The following is an 18,858-nucleotide window of genomic DNA, read 5'->3' as shown; positions in this document are numbered from 1 at the left end:
AAATCAAGTGTCTATCACAAGATACATTCTTTTCAAGTTACATTCTGACAAGTAACTGATGCCTGACCATCCATTGCTGTTCAAAAGAAAAAATGTTTTCCTATAACACTGAATGCCAAGTTAAAAATATCTTCAAAAATCTGGTTAAAGGCTAATTTCCTTTCCTGTCTCCTCCAGAGTGTGTTTAATGGGCTTGATTCGGATAATGACACCCAGCAGTCAGGGAGACAGAAACAGCCACCTTCATTATTCTCTGGGCAAACTCAAGGCCGACTGGAGTCTTGATACAGGAACAAAGACACATCAAGGTCACGCTCTTGATCTTCCTCCAGATTATCTGATCTCTTTAGAGTAAACTATGATGCTTCCTCTCTTGCCATAAAGATAACTGAAGTATTAAAACTTGTTACTTTTATATTACTTTTATAAATAGAAAAATAAATATTGTATAATATTTAAAATGGCATAATAGGAGAGGATAATGGAGAGGTCCACATAAATTTCTCTTGCTTCTCCCTTGCTCCCTCTCCTAGTCTATCTGCCTCTCCTGAGCTAAGGATCTTCTGGGCACAGAGAGCCAGAGAGGCAAGTGAGCTCCTTGCTAGTAGAATTCTGATCTAGCATCTTAGCCAGTAGGTGGCCGATTTAGGGCTCTCCCCTGAGCTTATACAAGAGCTCAGATAGCAGTGTCCACAGAGCCCAGGGCACCATTGAGATTCATGGATCCATGGAAGAAAACTACATCTACCAATCCCTCCTGTCCTTGATCTTCAAGATCTTAGCTTAGGAGAGATGAGTTCACATGGATTGAGGTCTTCCTACTCCCGAGTCTGAGTTAATGTGAAAGGACTAGAAGCAGGGAGATCTCATGTCCTGTGTTTAAGTGATAGCAGGTTGACTTCTTCCACTGCTGGACCATGAATTCAGAGAACAGTCACTTTGACATCAGTGTGCTCATTTAGAGTACACTGACACTCACAGTTCAACTCCAGCACATCTAAGCAGAATCAAAATTCTTTGCCTCTCTGAGTGGTAAATTTGAGGAATAAGCTTGTCCCTGTGTTATAATTTAACATTTCTTGGGCTTAGGTAGGTAAGCCTTGCTAAATCATAGGTGAAGTTTAACAAGCCCATACGTTGGCCTGAGACTTTTATTCTATGTTAAAACTGACACTCCATGTTTTTTTTTTTTCTTTTTTTCCTACTCAGATGGTGTTCTCTCCCTCTTAGTCCCTCCAGGGAGAGAGAATGATCATCAATGGCAAGTGGCAGTTACCAAAGCAACGCCAAAAACAACTTCATGCTCAGGAAAGAATGCTCCATCTCCTCCTCGTGGTTTCGGGTGCTGTACACATTCAGAGAACCTTCTCTAGTAACAAACTGTGAAAACAATCCCCGAAAGTATGGTCTTTGACACTCCATGTTTGTATGTGTGGGTCCTGCAGTTGCCAATTGATTCTCACTAGAAAGGAAAAGAAAGAAAATGGGGGATGTTAATTTTAAGCTACTTAAAACTCCAACAATTCCCTCTTTTATTAGTTCCATAAAATTAGAAATAATTTTAAATATAATAAAATACAAATACTAGTTAAGAATCTAACTCCTAGATAACATTTAGATCAAAGAAAAATTATAAGCTCCTTACAAGAAAGAGTACTTAAAACCTATAAGAAATAGTGGGAGCAGCACTCAGAGAAGAAAAATGCAAAGTAAGTCAGCAATAATCCAAAGAAGTCAGAAATGATAAATAAAATACTTCCAAGAAAACCAGGAAGGGCTGTGACCATCTTCTATTGTATTTCCCCGTGTTGCCTTTTGCTCCTGTTCCCTTCCCTTACTCACTAAGCTGCTTTAACACCCTCCAGGATTGGAATACAAGGCAGTAGTAGGCTGAGGAGCAAGACAACTTGTACAGTTGTATCTTGTGTTTCCATTGCTGGGAGAGGCAAGTGTAAAAAAAATGGTGGCTTTTCCTCTTGAGGGATACTGTGTCCCTCAAAACTGTCACTGGGGAAATTCCACCATAGGTAGTCGAGGCTTCTCTATCTCAGTTCAGTTCCCTTTACCACCACTCTGTTTAAAATACCTTGTTTGGTTTTCTAACACAGGGGCCTTATCCAGCTTCCCTGTGTGTCCATGTCCTGCCTCATTTCAAAAGTCAGTCATTCCCCTTGTCTCTTTGCTCTGCCCAGCAGCAGAGGCATGTAATTCCAGCCAGTCTCTCTGCTCTAGACCTTCTATGTGTGAATCCCACCCTAAATTCCACCTCTCCCAAATTTTAGGTGTGTATACCTAGCTCTCTGTGACATTATGGAAGCACCCTCATTGGGCTTTAGGAAAGGAAAAACCTTCTTTTCCTCTTCCGCACAACAGTTGCATGTCTTTCATTATTGGTCTCTTTCTTTTCTTTCTTTATTTTTTAATAAGCAAATTGTCCTTTATTATCTCTTAGGAACTAATAGAACCAATAAGCAATTCCAGGTCATTGCTGAGCAAACACTCCTCTTCCCCATTACATTCAGTCCTGACTTGGATTAGACTCAAAGGCACAGAAAGTTTATACCATATTTGCAGCAAAGTCTACCTGACAAATGGGGTATAAATTAGAATTCTGATTGTGTAATTTCCACTCTTGTGTAGAAAGGCCAAGTGCAGTCCTAAGTAATGAAATAAACATAAGTGTCACCTATAACAGGGAAAAAAAGTACAATTCTTTCTTTTTTTTAATTTTAACAAATTATTCAACAAGGATTTAAACGCAGTGCTGAAGAAGAAGATAAAACCTGCGGGAGGAGCCTTGTGCCTAAGGCTTGGGACCAGCCCTGGACCTAAACCGTCCCTTATTTTATATCCCTTCTCTTCTGTAGAGTCTGAAGTTAGTCACCAGGAGACACAGCAGTGGGTGGCTCTGCAATGGCGTGAAGAGACCAGCAAGACAACAAATTATTTTATTTGCAACTGAAGGGCAATGAAGACACCCAGAGAGGGTCTTATTTCTAATCTGGTGTCCTTGATGGGGAGTAAACACTACAAAGGCTTCATTGTTCAATGGCTGTAAGCAGAGCAGTTTCTCAGGAAAAAATATGATCCTCAATAAAAGATTTACATGAGGTTGACTACGCAGAGGACAACTGGAATGGAAACGGTGCCAGGACACTCAGCTTCCCTAACCAAATTCAACATTAACACACATTTCCCTGCCATTGAAACAGCTGTATGAACATTATAGAGTTAAAACTTTTTCTGCCATTAACTCCTTTTCAATACCAAAAGATCTTCAGATTCTTTTCAGGAAAGTGCCTGTGACTTTTCTTTAAGGGACAGGATGAGGAAGGCACACATTTAACACCATTTGCCCATTAGCTTTGTCTACCTCTTGACTATCTTAATGCCTTCTACCTACCGAACTTGGCAAGAGAGGCTGTCTGACTCCCATAAAAGGGAACACCGTGTACATAATTGCTGTCACTGTATTCCTTAGGAGATCCACGATCAAGGCAACTGTGAAAGCTAGTTATCCACAGGGATGTTTCAGAAGAGGTACATCATGGACTATCCATTGTGGGTTCTCTGAATTGCTTGAGAAAGAATGAGACTGATATCTATAGTCTTTATCTTGGGACACTGCAGCTTTTGCACCTCACGAGGGACCGTATTGGTCACCACATTATTGATAGAGGATTCCTCACTCAGGCAGTGGGGGAGGGGCTTCTGCAGACAGAATGCCAGGAGTGGCCATGGTAGAGATAGATCACATAAGCATCTCTGTCTTTCAGGATCTCCACAGCACCAACAAAGTTTTGCACACATTCAATAATGTCATCCACTATGATTGTGATGCTCCCATCAATGTCTCCAGCTGCAGTTACTGGTGGCTTTTCTTTGGCCATCATCAGTAGCAACTCCAGGCCAGGTGGAAGTAGCATTCTGACCATTGTGGAAGTGATAACCATCATCCATGATCAGCACTGTACATTGAGCATCTCCGTGAATTACAGCTAAACCCAGATGCAGTGTCTCAGCATATGACTGGGCCCTTTGGAGCTTCAGGAGACTTAGCTACAATGACTGCATTTCTGTTATTTGGAATTTCTTGTTGGATACACTGAAGCAGGAAAACTAAGGCTCTAAAGTTGTCCACAGGCAAGTTGAAAAAGCCTTGAATTTCTTTTTGATGAAGATCCATAGTGATGATGTGAGTTAAACCCACTTTTGCCAGCATAGATGTTAGGAGTTTGTACACAATGGAATACCTATTCCTTATCTTGCTTTGCCTGCTGTAGGGGAAATAATAGATGACTCAAGTAATATCCTGGGTGCAGGCAGTCTTCAGTGTGGAAACCCTGGTCAATAACTCCATCACAGCTGTATTCATGTCTTTGGGTATTGCCTGTATAATGAAAATATATTGGCCATGAACAGGTTTTTTATTTCAACTCTTGTTTCTCCACTGGCCTCTTGATATATGACAGACTTCCCCAATTCAGCACTAAGATGCAGTTCTGGAGGTCAGAAGTCCTAAAATCAAGGTATTGGTAGGGCTGCATCCAGGAGGTTCTGGGGGGCATCCATTTCCTTGTCTTGGGGCTCATATTCCTTGGTTCATGGCCCCCATCCTCCATCTTCAAAACCAGTAGCATACCATTTTCAAATCTCTCTTTTTGTCTGATCTTTGCTTCGATTGGTCACATCTTTACCTCTCACTGTTGGTCTCTTTAAACTTTTAGCACACTCTTAGCTTTATTAGATATCCTGGACCTGGATGATGATGGATTAATGTCTATTGAATCAATTTTTTCTTTTCCTTTTTTTCAATGTTAACTGCTTAGTTTATTTAGTCAAGATAGAACAAGATAGTATTAACAGCAAACACTCCTGAATCACTCCCTCCCACCTCTTTCCTCCCACCTCAATACAACCACCACACATCACAGTAATATCCCAAACCCATTCCCAGTTTGTTAAATATGGTGCAAGCACACTGGCACTTAGGAGGAGGCAGATCTATTTGTGTTGAGTCCCTGGAGCTCTGGGAGCCAAGGTAGAGGCACAGCCATGGGTGTTGAACCAGTTTTTAATAACCCCTTCTAAGTCCTGCATAAGAAAACTGGTATTTTGATTTGGAATGTGGGGTAGCACGTAGTATTCTCAATTTTACAGTCTCAGCCAAAACTGTTAGCAGGAAGAATCCCTTGTGAATATTCTACTGCACTAGCTAATGAGAAAGTATGTAAAGAATTTAAGTGGATTATTTGCAGAAGGGCATATTCAAAATTTCCACAAAGTGTAAGAGATATTCAAACTTAGGAATAATATGAGGTATTATTTTACACCGGTCAGACTTTTAACAAGAATTTAACAAGTGTGATGAATACTTATAGGGATATTCTCATACCTTCCTGATGGAAATGTGAATTCTATATCCCTTCTGAAAAGCAATCTGTAACTTCCATTGAACAATTAAAAAAAAAAACCTTATAAGTTGTTGACCCAGAAGTTTCAGTCTGGGATTCTATGCTTTTGTCCTGTAAAAGTAAAAGTGCTAAAATGTACGAATACATCATCAAAGATGTGTATTTTAGCATTGTTCAGAGTGGCAAGGATATAAAATAATAGTATTAATTAATTAATTTAAAAAAATCTAGCAACAATGGAAACGCCCTTAGTGGGAGAATGAATGGTTGAATGAATTTTGAAATGTTATGTAATCCTTAAGAATAATGAAATAGAACTATACTAACTTTCCTTGTGGGTATTCCTCATGGATAATTGAGTGAAAAAAAAGCAAGATGCAGAAAAATGTACATACTATTATTATATTTTTTTAAAAAAGTAGTAGTAATTTACAATAGCCAAGTACTGGAAGCAACCTAAGTGCCCATCAGCAAACGAGTGGATCCAAAATCTATGGTACATTTACACAATGGAATTCTACACAGCAGAGAGAAAGAAGGAGCTTATACCCTTTGCAACAGCATTGATGGAACTGGAGAGCATTATGCTAAAGTGAAATAAGCCAGATGGTGAGGGACAAATACCATATGATATCACCTTTAACTGGAACATAATCAATAAAAGAAAAAAGCAAACAAAATATAACCAGAGACATTGAAATTAAGAACAATGTAACAATAGCCAGAGGGGAGTGGGGAGGGGGTAGTGGGGAGAGGAGTCTACAGGAGCTACTATAAAGGACACAAGGACAAAATCAAGGGGGAGGGTAGAGGTGGGGAAGGGAGGTGGGATTGGCTGGGATGGGGTGGAGGGATGGGGAGAAAATGCAGACAATTGTAACTGAATAACAATAAAAACATTTTTTAAAGAAAAAAGTAGTTGTACTTTTAAATATATGTTTGCATTTATGTGTGTTCATAGAATGTGCATTATTATGGGAGCATAGAAATAAATAAGAATATATACTAGGCTGCTAACAAGGGTTACTCAGGATTGTTAGGGAGGGAAATGACATGAGTAGGCTAAGTGGAGAGAAAGTTGGAGGAGACAAACAAAGGAGAAATACAGGTGTATGAAATCACATTTATTAATGTGTGTAAAATTATATGTCTATATAATAAATTAACTAAATAAAAGAAAAATGATGGCACAGAACTCTCAATTTCAATAGAAAAACAGATGAAACAAATCCTGAGGGAAAGTTGTAGAAAAACATGTTAGCTCTTACCTTCACACAGAAACGGAACTTCCACCACTATTTTTGGTAGAAAATAATTAATATAATTAATTGAGCCCAGGCACAATCAATATTAGATCTAATCACAATACATAATTGAAGATACAAAAATAATAAAAGAAACAAAAAAACACAAAAATAATAAAAATAAATAGTATTAGCTTCAATTTTTACACTATTTAAGGCTTGAAATTTTCTAGAATAAATTTCTCATATTAGACTATTTGTTTTTCCCATAACTATCAAGCCAAGTGGAAAAAGAAAAAAGAAACGTGTTTTAAGTAACCAGTCCTTGGCGCCTTGCTGGTGTTTTCTTCCTCGTTACACAGGCTGCTTGTGACAACATCACCAGTGATTAGCTGATTTCTGAAGCCTGGGCATCCAGCTCGAAGGACATGAAAGTCAAACAGGATAGTCTTGCTTGTTTTTGTAGACACCAATTCTGGCTGTAACAAAGTGGTTTCCAAAGTGTGGTCCAAGTACCCTTGGCCATGCTCCAGGATCTTGTCAGGTACTCAAGCTTAAAGACTTCTTTTGGAACACTACTAAATCACTATTTTTCCTTTTATTCTCATTGCCTCACAAGAGTATCATGGAGCTTTCCGGAGGCAATGTGCTATTTGATATTGCAATAAGTTGAATTCAGAATACTGGAGTTTAGCTGTTTTATATTTTTAAACACAGTTATTGTTCATAGAAATTATTAATGTTATCTTGTAAGGGGTTTTGTATTATATTAAATAATTATTAATACATTTTAGTATTAATTTTTAGTGTGATAAATGTCATTATATACAACCCACATAAGCACAAGCACTGTGGTACTCAGTTTTTGAGAGTGTAAAGGATCCTGAAGCAAAGTGTCAAAGAACTGCTGCTCAGATGCTAGTGCGTTAAGCAATTCCCTTTTACACAGGGCTGTCATCATTTTGGAGAGCATGTTTGGTGGCAGGAAGAAGCTGGGAATGTAAAGTACAGTTGCCTTTACACACCAGTAACAAAATGTGAAAGCAATGACAAAATACTCATTGTTCAAGCTTTACTTGTAAAAATGGCATGCAAGATAACAATACAATAGGATGCCTTTTTTTTTTTCAACCATTAAGATTGGTACTCTAGTACCTACTTTTGGGATTGTAAGCCAGTCAAACTCTTGGGGAACTATGCCTATTAAAATGCAAAAGTGAGTTTACTTTAACTGAACTATGGCCCTTTTCTGTAAGCCACCTGTGGATATATCAATGTTGACCCAAGTTGGCAGTAATAGAGGCAAACCATGTTCAGGAAAGCACTGTTTGTAGCCACACACACACACACACACACACACAGAAGGGAAAATCAGAGTGTTTATAAATAGAAAAATTCCACAATATGTTATGGAATACCCATTCCATGGAGTACAATGAACATAATTGAAATAAATAATGTGGATCCTGTATTCAAGAAAAACTATTATAATTATGGTTATCACATTAGAGATACTTAAATACGGTATAGAACAGAATGAGTAGTAGATTCTACAGGTACCTAGAAAAGAATACATATTTGTTCAGGGAGCATGGTGCTTGTAAAACTGGCAAATGTGTGTTTGTATGGCTATTTTCTGGAAGGATACAAAAGAATCAATTAACAGTGATTATTTCTAGCAATACTAAAGGTGGGGTCATGGAAGAATTTTGTTTTTTGTTTCATATCTATTTTATCTGAATTTTTAAAATCATGAGCTTGTATTTTTAATACATTTTAAAAGGGCATCTTTTTGTGACTGAAAAAAAACAATCAATGTAAAGATTATCTTATTTTAGGAGTTTGCCTTCAGGATGACAATTATCTTAGATGTAAATGCTCTTGAAAGGGCATGAACATGATGATATAGGTGAGTTTGTCGCATGATAAAGTTAAATTCCCACCAATAAGCATTTTTAGGTATGAGCTAAATGAGCAGCGTGCACTCCATGCTGTTACACGGGCCTGAAGAAGACCTAACATGCACCCTGTCAATCAAACACTGTGTCAGTTTGGGCTCTATAGCCTGAATCAGGTCTGCAACACGAACAGGATGAGGTTAAGTAAGAGAGATTCACAGAGCTTGGAAAATTAGGCAGAAGAAAAGCCCTAGGAAAAACTTTCCCTTCGGGAGTTGATTAATACATCATGGTTCTGACAGGACATATGCCTGGGAACAGAAGTGACTGACAAGAGGAGAAAATAAAACAGACAGAGGAGAAAAGCAGCGACTTCATATCAGTGACAATAGCAACATTTTCTCTGAATGTTCTTTAGAAGAGAAGGCTTAATATTTATTGAGAACTCATCCTGGGCTATGACCCAAAAATGAATAAATATTATAAAATGTGTAATAGTCAATAAATATAAATAGCATGTTATGATATTATGCATTATATTTTATTATTTATATCATATAGTATTATCAAATAGATAATTTAAATTGATAATATCATGTTGTTACAGTTTTTAATCCTCTCAAAGTTTTATTACTCTTTACAGCCCTTTCAGGAAGATGAAATTTCTTTCTGATGAGAGGAATAAATATCTCTGAGAGATTAAAGACTTGTTCAAGGTCTCATGGCTAGTACACAGTAGCAACCCTGATTTTCAGAGTCCTTAAAAATTTTACTACACATTTGATTTATATGTAATATATTCTGTTGTAGTTTATGTGGCACAGAAATGGATTTCTCTATTTTATCCACCAAGGTTGCACAACAATTTCAAATTTCTTATCTCATGTTTGGTCACATTTTTAATATTAAAATTGTCCTATGATCTTATTTTTTATAAGCTCTTAGGACCTCACCAACAAATATTTACTAAGTACCTATTGTGCCCAGAGCATTATTTCAGAGACTCTACATGTAAATTGAAATAAGAGATAATCTATATTTTAAAGAGGCTAATAATTTATTTCATAAGATAGAAAACATGTAGAAAAAAATGATAGTACCATATGCCAAGAAATGGCAAGAGCTAGATAAATAATAGTCAAAAATGGCATGAAAGTTCAGAAAAATGTAACTTTTTCTATGTTTTGTGGTCTTAGGCAACTTGTTTAATTTTTCTTAGCTTCAGTTTTCTTGTTTGTTTGTAAAGTGGGTTTCTTGAGAAGATTAATCAGGTAAGATACCAAGGTCTGTCCAGGAAAAGTCCAATCCTTGTTAATATAATGAGAATGGTGTGTACAACATCTGTGTAACCTGGCAGCCAAGGAGAGTGGACCTGAATGTGCATGTGTGATAACAATAACAACTTCACAGTACTAGTCAGTGGGGACAGTAGATGCTGTTGAGTGACCGAGTGTACTGTGTGTTCATCACATTCAAAATGCCCAATTAGAGCAATTAATCTGCATCATATTTTTCATTAAGCTTGAACATCCCTCCACTGAAAACTATTCAGATGATGCAGAAGGCCACAGCTACGGGCAACTGGTGATTGGCAGCTTCATCACAACAACATGTCCTCTCATACATTATGTCTTGTGCAGAGTATTTTGGTGAAACATCAAGTCACCCAGGTCACTCAGCCCCACTACAGCCTCAATTTGGTGCCCTGGACCTTCTGGCTTTTCCCAAAAGTAACAACACCTTTGAAAAGGAAGAGATTTTAGACCACCAAAGAAATTCGGGAAAATAGGATGGGGCCACTGATGGTGATTAGGAGAACTGTGTGAGGTCCCAAGGTGCCTGCTTTGAAAGGGACCAAGGTGTCATTGTCCTATGTACAATGTTTCTTGTATCTTGAATCTTCTCTAACAAATTTCTCTACTTTTCTTGGAACAAGGCTGGATACTTTATGGACAGACCTGTCTATATGAACTAAGTGCCTGACACATATCATGTAACAAACAGAAAGTGTTATTAATATTTTATACTCTTCATTTCTTCTCCTTTTCTTTTTTCTCCTCTTCCTCATCTTTTCTGAAGCCTCAGTGAATGTTCAAGGAAGATGCAGAGAAATGGAAACTCATGGGGAAGGATTTTTTTCATTTATATAAAATTTTATGAACATACTCATATTAGAGTTTATATATGTTATATGCATCTTAAAAATGCTTGGTAATCAGCACCCCTCTTTCCTATCTTTATCCATTCTGTCTCTGAACCGAGTGAGAAGGTGAAAAACAAAAAGAAGATGAAATAAAACCCAGCAAGACAGATGAAGGCCTTTATCATTGCCATTGTTACTGAGAAAGGCTGTTGAAAGACTTATTTCAGTGTAACAGCCAAATGGGCTGTCTACCTAACTCCCTAAGAAGATAGACATTCTCCAGTTCATCATGGTCAAGCATCATGGACAGAGCAGCCCCACTGCAGGGTCAACACCTCCAGCACTGATCTCAAGTCATTTCTGAAAAAAGAGGCATGTGGGCTGGGAAACCCATAGAAGAGAACGGAAGGAAATGACTGGATGAATTTATTACATACCTCCATCTTATTCCAAATTTACCAATCAGAAAACTTCTCTACCTCAATGAGTGGGACAGCAATGGGAGAGGAGGGGCAGCAAGAAGACAGAAAGGTTTTAGGAAACCCTTTCTCAACAAAACCAGGGAGGCAGATAGGCGTTACATTCACACATGCACATGCACAAATGTACACACTTGAAAGACAGCTAAGTTGCCTATTCAGCTGTCTTGCCCATTCACCCGTCACCTTCCCCGTAGGTTGTCTACTTCCCCTTCGGCTGTTTCCTAGTTGCCCGATACAAACAATGTGTAAAGTCTGAATATGAGCCCTCTGTCAGTTGGATGTGTGTACACATTTCTTCTCTTGCTCTCGGACTTGTTCATTTTCAGTCTCTTAATAGTACCCCTGATACAAAATTTATTCATTTTCACATAGTTTGGTTTAATAAAATGTTCCTTTATGATTAATATTTTATACCCTGCTTAAGGAATAGTTCACTATAAATCTACAATCCACTAGTAATTAATTTTTGTATATGGTAAAAGAAAAGTTAATTTTTTTTCTTGTGGATATCCAATTGATCCAGCATCATTTATTAAAAAGACGTTTTTGCCCCAGGAGAAATAAAAACTTATGTTCACACAAAACAATGGATGTGAAAGTTTATACAAGCTTTATACCTAATCTCCAAAAACTGGAAACAAGCCAATAGCCTTTCAAGAAATAATTTTTTAAAGGTTGTGGTATATACACACAATTTACAACTAACCTTCAATGAAAGGTAATGAATTATTAACAGGTATAGCACCATGGATAAATCTCAAATGCATTTTGCTAAGAGAAAGAAGCCAGACAAAAGGCAACATACTGCAGGTTTTATTTATGTGATATTCTGGCACATACTTACCATTTGGATCACAAAAGCCAAACTATTGGAATAGAAAACAGGGCATTGGTTGCCAGGAGATAGGTAAGCTACATGGAAAGCATGAGGGGATATTTGGGGGGTGATGAAATTGCTTTAAGGTTGTGGTGGTGTTTATACAACTCTATATACCTCTTCAATGCACAAATAGTAGATTTTACTCTTTGTGCATTTTTAAAATTATGCAATAAAAAAAATTTAAAAATCTCAAATTAAAAAAGACATTTTACTCACTGCTTTACAGTGCCACTATTATCATGTTAGTTTGTATATGCACAGGTTACCTCTACTTTAAAATGCATCACTATTCAACTTGTTACTTGATATTATTTTATTATTTATAACTAATTTGGAATTAGATGCATGGACAACTGGAAGATTGATAATTATATTTATGGATTTCAAGACAAGTTGAATTACTTCTTTTCCACCAATCCAAATTTTCTCCTTCCCATGGTGAGATGGGAGTAGATATGTGATGTCCAGATCTCTCTAGTTGCTGGGAGTGCTAGCAGATATATTTGGCTATCACCTCTTCAAATATTGCCTCAGCTTCAGAGAGCTACCTTACCAAAAGCTATGCCTTCGAGCCAGCCCACATCTAATAGCAAATTGAGGCAAAGGATTAAAGGACTGTCCATACAAGCCTATGCAGACTACTCTTTTGAGCCTTTTTAGACTCAGATCGTTTAATAGAGTTATCTGAGGTTGCTGAGCCCACATTGTAGTTTAACTTTAAATTTGATCATGGGATATGAAGTGACTGTGCATCCAGAATAAACCAGGTTATCTTTGATCTACCAATGGACACAGCAATAGCCATTATAGTTGGGAGTGGTTTATCCAAGATCACTAATGAAAAGGACCAGAGAGTATAACAAATTTATGAGCAGGTAGCTCACGCTCTTATCACCTACCACTGTTGGACCAGCTCCCACACTTAGCTTATACTATTGCAGTATGATGACCTTCTTTGACCAGCTGATAGAAGAAGGAGAAGCCAGATTTTGACTTACAGCTGAGTCAGACTGATAGGTAGGGACAAGGGAAAAAATGGACAGCAGCTGCATTACAGTTTAACTCAGAAGTGGTGTTGAAAGTCAGTGAAGAGGGAGAGATTCTCCCAAAAGGTAGGGTTTTAGGTGATGCATCTGGTTATCTACCTGGTCATTTGGGAAATGGTCCAAAATTAGTATACACACACACATACATACAAGGTCATGGACCTGGAAGAAGAAAGAGTAGAAGATCAGGGACAAGGAGGTCTGAGATAGAGAATATGGATGGATGAATGAGAGAAGGCACAAAGTGAGAAGTTCTTAGAATTACATGTTAGATTGGAGCATATTTACCATAGAAGATACATCAGTAATGATGTACAACTGATGACTTGATGGCGAGTTGACTACACTGGGTGCTTTTCAACCTGCAGTAAACAGACATCCATTCTAAGAGGAACAGACACATATTCTGTGCATAGGTTTGCCTTTCCTTTTGGCACGGCCTCAAGCAGCACCACTACCCAAGGTCGTAGAGAATGTTTTATCTATCAGCACTGGATCTCATGGAATATTTTTCCAACTTTAGAGAAAAATAATGAGAATGTTACATGGATCTGCAGTCTATAACACACTCTCTATCACCCAGTATCTACTGACCTGATAAAGTGATGAAATGGTCAGCTACAGGCACAGTGCATATGCCAGCTCATATTCAACACTTTGAGAACAGAGCACTATCCTCCAGTTTTCTGTATATGCCTTGCAGCAAACCATTTCATGTGATGCTGTGCCCCCAATATATGGAGAATACATGAGTTTGTAAACCAAAAACTAGAAGCAGAAGTGGCTTCACTTGTCATCACTCTCAATGACTCAATGAGAGGGGAGGAAGTTGGTTATTCCATTTTTACAGGTCTGGTCTCTGTAGGGTTTAAAGTTCTGTTCCCAAAGAAAGATCTCTCCAGCCTGAAGACACATCAACTTATTTGACAATAAAGCTCTTGGGTATTTTAGGTTTTTTGTCTATAGGGATCAGCAAGCAACTTGTTCTGGATAGTTGACCTGATCCTCAGGAGGAGCTAGGACTGCTATTACATGGTGGGAGGCAGGGAAGAAAATGTTGGGCAGGCATGTGGAATTGAGCTCCTCTTGATATTCCCTTACTCAGTTGTTCTGGTAAATAGACAAGTGCAATGACCCTGGGTTTAGAAGGCCATTGTGACCAAGAGCCCCTACTAATAAGGAAGGAGAATCTAAGTCACACAACCAGGCAATTCACTAAGACCAGCACCTGAAGGTGGAAGGAACAGAGATAGAAAACTAGGAGGAGGTAGATTGTCAGTTACAGCCGAAAGACCAGCTGCAGTGGCCTGGACTGCTGGAAGTCCTCTAGACTTCTTCTAAGTTTCCTCCAGAAAAAGAGACTCACTAGAATTTGAGAGAACCTCTTCTGAGTATATATGAAGAAAAGGATGATTGAGGTGCAAGGAGGACTGTGGTGAACATAGATAAGGCCCTGCCTGCCAGGGGTGGTCCCTGTTCAAGGGTAGATCAAGGCAAGTGTAGAAGGCCCTGGCTCATTTATCTCAAAGTAGGGCAACTCTCTTGGCCATTTCAGCTTTAGAAGTTCCAGGGGTCTGGCTGAGGCTGTTGGGTTGGGCTGGCAGCCCTATCTCTCCTTCTGCTCAATTGTGTTTCTTTCCCTTTTCTCCTACAGCTGTTGATCACAAGAACACTTTGTAATAAACATCATGCATACTCAATTCTATGTCAAAGAGTTCTAAGACTCTGCTTCCTATAATCTCCAACCTGCAGTGTGTGTTAACTACCTCAAAGCCTCCACAGAGCTCTTGAGCATCTTATGTACCAGCCGGTAATTTTTTTTCCATACTCAGCCCATCTGTCTGTCAAACCCATCCTCTTTTCATGATGACTCTCTGCACACCTCAGGAGAAGAATATACCAGTTATTGATTAGGTCCTTGCTTGTCACAAACCCTCATCAAGCTCCTGTCTCCTTCCCCAGCCAACAAAGTGAGTCTATATAGTAAGTTCTTACTCATGAAATGCCTGAATTGTAAAAATGGAGATTACATCATCTCTAAATCTTTCCTTATGAAGAAATTTGTGGAAAAATATATGTACACCATTAGACAGTTACTTATCACCTTTTCCATACTGAAAATAAATCATGTGTTTGACAGGTGTCTGAAGCCTTTCTTGTATCTCAGCAAAAATAATTTTAGTGTCTTTGAAACTGATTCTAAAAAAATCAAACTATATGCATTTATTCCTTCTATTTCTTATGCTTAGGCTGACATTGGCTTGCTCCTCATAATAGAAGTAATGTAAACATCTCTTTTCAATATGGTAATACTTTTTGTGTCTCATTTAATCTCAGGTTGCATAATATTGTGGATTAGAAAAAGTTTTGTTGTATTTCATTCTTATTCAATCAAATTTATCATCAAGTTTATTAAGAAAATTTCTAGACTTATAAATACTTCACTTAAAAAAATTAGGCTCATATAGGCCCTGGTTGATGTGGCTCAGTGGATTGAGCACCAGCCTGTGAACTGAAGGGTCACTGGTTCAATTCCCAGCCAGGACACATGCCTGGATTGTGGGCCAGGTTCCCAGTTGGGGGCGTGTGAGAGGAAACTGATCGATGTTTCTCTTGCACATCAATGTTTCTCTCCCTATCTTTCTCTCTCTCTTCCTTTCTCTCTAAAAAATAAATTAAAAATATAAAAAAATAAAAATAATTAGGCACATATAGAACTTAAGTTTGATTTTTAATTTAGCAGGAATACAGCTTAGTATTTCAACAAGCTGTCACATTTGAAGAGAAACACAAAATAAAATAATTCAAAACAACATTCACACCTATTGGAATGGCTAAATGCAAAAAACAAACAAAAGAAACCCATTAAAAATGACAGTTCCGAGTGCTGGTGGGAATGCAGAGCAACAGTAACTGTCATTATTCATTCATGAAAACACAAAATGGTACAGTCACTTTGAAAAATGATTTGTGTTTCTTACAAAGCTAAACACCATCATACCACATGGCGCAGCAATTACCTTCTGTGGTATTTACCTAGATAAACTGACAAACTTAGGTCCACCCAAAAATGTGCATGTGAATGTTTATATCAGCTTTATTCATAAATGTACCACACTAGAGACAACCAAGATATCCTTCAAGAAGTACATGGGTAAACAAATTATTTTACACACACACACACACACACACACACACAATGAACTTACTCAATGCTAAAAAGGAATATGCTACCAACCACAAAGGCCATATAGGAACCTTAAATGCATGTTACTTAATGAAAGAAACCAGTCTGAGAAGCCTACATACAGTATGATTCAAAGTATATAACATTCTGGAAAAGGCAAAATTATGGAGACAGTAAAAGATTAGTGGTTGGCAGGGTTTCAGGAGGAAGGGGAAGGGTTGAACAGGTGGAACATGGGAGGATTTTAGGGCAGTGAAGACATTCTGTATAATATTGTAATGGTGGATGCATGACGTTCTGCATTTGTCAAAACCCATGGAACTATAACACAAAGAATGAAGTTAAATATAAACTATAGGCCCTGGCTAATGTGGCTCAGGGGATTGAGCGCCAGCCTGTGAACCAAAATGTGGGCCAGGTCCCTGTCAAAACGCATGCCTGGGTCGTGGACCAGGTCCCTGATGGAGGGTGTGCAAGTGGTAATCAAACGATGTTTCTCTCCCTCTCCTTCTCTCTCCCTTTCCTGCTCTCTAAAAAATAAACAAATAAAATCTTTAAAAAAAAAGTAAACTGTGGACTTGTGTTAATAATGACGTATACAGATTAGTTCATTGACATAACAAATGCATTACACTAACACAAGACATTAATAATAGGGTACACTGTGATGGGACTATATGGAAATTGTAGTATCTGCTCAATTGTTGCAAATCTAAAACTATTCTAACAATAACCTATTAGAAGAAAAAGAAAAAAATATACTTCCTTACCACCTCAGATAACATTTCCAACTATTATTATAAACTATCTAATATTTTAAGACAGATAAGATATATACATTTTTATTATCTTAGAAATCTGGAAGTAGAGCTGAGAAAGAACACATAGTAGGAAAGTCAACTGTAGCCCAATGTGGATAGTGAAATCTTTCACTTATGATATTTGAAGGGGGTCAGAGAATTCTATAAATTCAATTTATTCTTTTATTCAATTCCTGTATCAATTTTTATGTAAAATACCCTTTATTTTATTGGAGAGTGATATAGATGTGACATAGGGAAAGAGGGCAATTTATGGGAGTTGGATGTTGTCAGGGAAAGGAGAGGGACCGTTGCTAGGTAGAACGTAAAAGGAGGAGTTCTAAAGTAGGTCCGACCTGCAAGCACAGGAGGAATGCCAAATGGAGCAGGAAGCATAAGTCAATCCAATGATGAGAAGTCAGTGTAAAGCTGGCAATATTGTAATTATTCAGAAGAGAAGTATTTGATTTGGAAAGCACACAGAGTTCCTTTATCAAGCTTTTGAAGGAGATTTTTTCAGTCCAATCAGAGGGCTAAGAATATGTGTTTTCAGATATGTAAGGAATTCCTAAGTTGTAGACTAATTAATAGCAATGTTATAGCCTTGGAATTTAAGAAAAGAGTTTGAATGGAGTCTGAGTTTACTCTAGAGGATTGTGTCATAGAGAGACATGAAAAGAAAGTAAGGGGTTTTGTAACCTAAAACAATGCTCGCCTGTTTCCAAGTTCTCCAACTTCAGAGGAAAGTAAAGAAACACCCATGGAGCCTGGGGGCAGAATCTAAGAAGCTACCAATGTGAGAAATATCTTTGAAGCCTTCTGTCTTATTTAATAATTTATTAGATTTGTAAGTCCTATTATATATCTGTTATTGTCTATTGTAAGAAAACTGAGCTATAGTGGTCAGTGCGAAGTAAAAGGGACACTCTGGAAAGATGTGTTCATCTTATCTTGCATTTTTACACACGTCCTCAAATAATGGTTCTTGGATATGAACACCCCGATTTGAGAATTATGTGCCTAGAGATCCCTGAGTTGCATTGACTCCAGAAGTTGAGAGACGTAGAGGCTCATGATTACAGTGCTCATCAGCTATTGAATCACATACAATGAGACTATTTCTTATTAGTAAACTGCAACAACTGACCATACAAAGCTCTTGCAAGGCTGGCTGCAAAATCGAGGCTAAGTGACTTTAACTCTCCAGGATGATTTCTGAGTTCAAGAGTTATAAAATGCTAATACTCTCATTTTAAAATTAAGATTGTCTGGCTCTTATTCATTCACGGAGATCCAATTTTAAAGGTATTTTCTGTGGATGAGACAAGGCTACATTTGTTAGTGGAAAAAGCTTCATGAAACTAGTCATGAGACGAATTTTACTCCTAGGTTTATCAACTAACAGCTATACAACCTTGACCAATAATAATGTTTCTGAGACTCAATTTTGCATCTGCAAAAGGCAGAGATGTCTTCTGCCTTATCATTAACAGAGAAGTTGGAAGGTGAAATGAAATAATGTGCTAAAGTGCTTTTCCAAGGCTCATTCCACCATGCAACATTGCCCTAAATCCTCTATTTCTAGAGTTTTATTATTTTAAGACAATATTATAAAATTGCTTTCCGGGATCCTTGTATTCATAAATTGCCTCACCACCAGTAGTATATCAGGGACTTCTTTCTCCTGAGGAAGAGAATTTTGATTGCTTGTTATTTCTTCCAGTTCTCTTGTTTCCATCATTTCTACTTTGAGGTTATACTGCT

The 18,858-nt window shown here is 37.8% G+C and overlaps 1 non-coding gene and 1 pseudogene across 1 annotated transcript; both read right to left on the bottom strand.

Annotated features, from left to right (window-relative positions):
* Nucleotides 1-1,200: 1,200 nt before the first annotated feature.
* Nucleotides 1,201-1,411, bottom strand: LOC112316499 (small nucleolar RNA U3). Its single transcript, XR_002975996.2, has one exon. It is a non-coding gene; the product is annotated as a small nucleolar RNA U3 (small nucleolar RNA).
* A 2,099-nt stretch (nt 1,412-3,510) lies between these two features.
* LOC112314596 (phosphoribosyl pyrophosphate synthase-associated protein 1 pseudogene) lies at nt 3,511-4,923 on the bottom strand (annotated as a pseudogene).
* Nucleotides 4,924-18,858: the final 13,935 nt, after the last annotated feature.

Source organism: Desmodus rotundus, chromosome 3 (assembly GCF_022682495.2).
Source record: "Desmodus rotundus isolate HL8 chromosome 3, HLdesRot8A.1, whole genome shotgun sequence".
Lineage (NCBI taxonomy): Eukaryota > Metazoa > Chordata > Mammalia > Chiroptera > Phyllostomidae > Desmodus > Desmodus rotundus.
The sequence above is the reverse complement of the archived record's forward strand: the minus strand, read 5'-3'. Positions and strand labels throughout refer to the sequence as shown.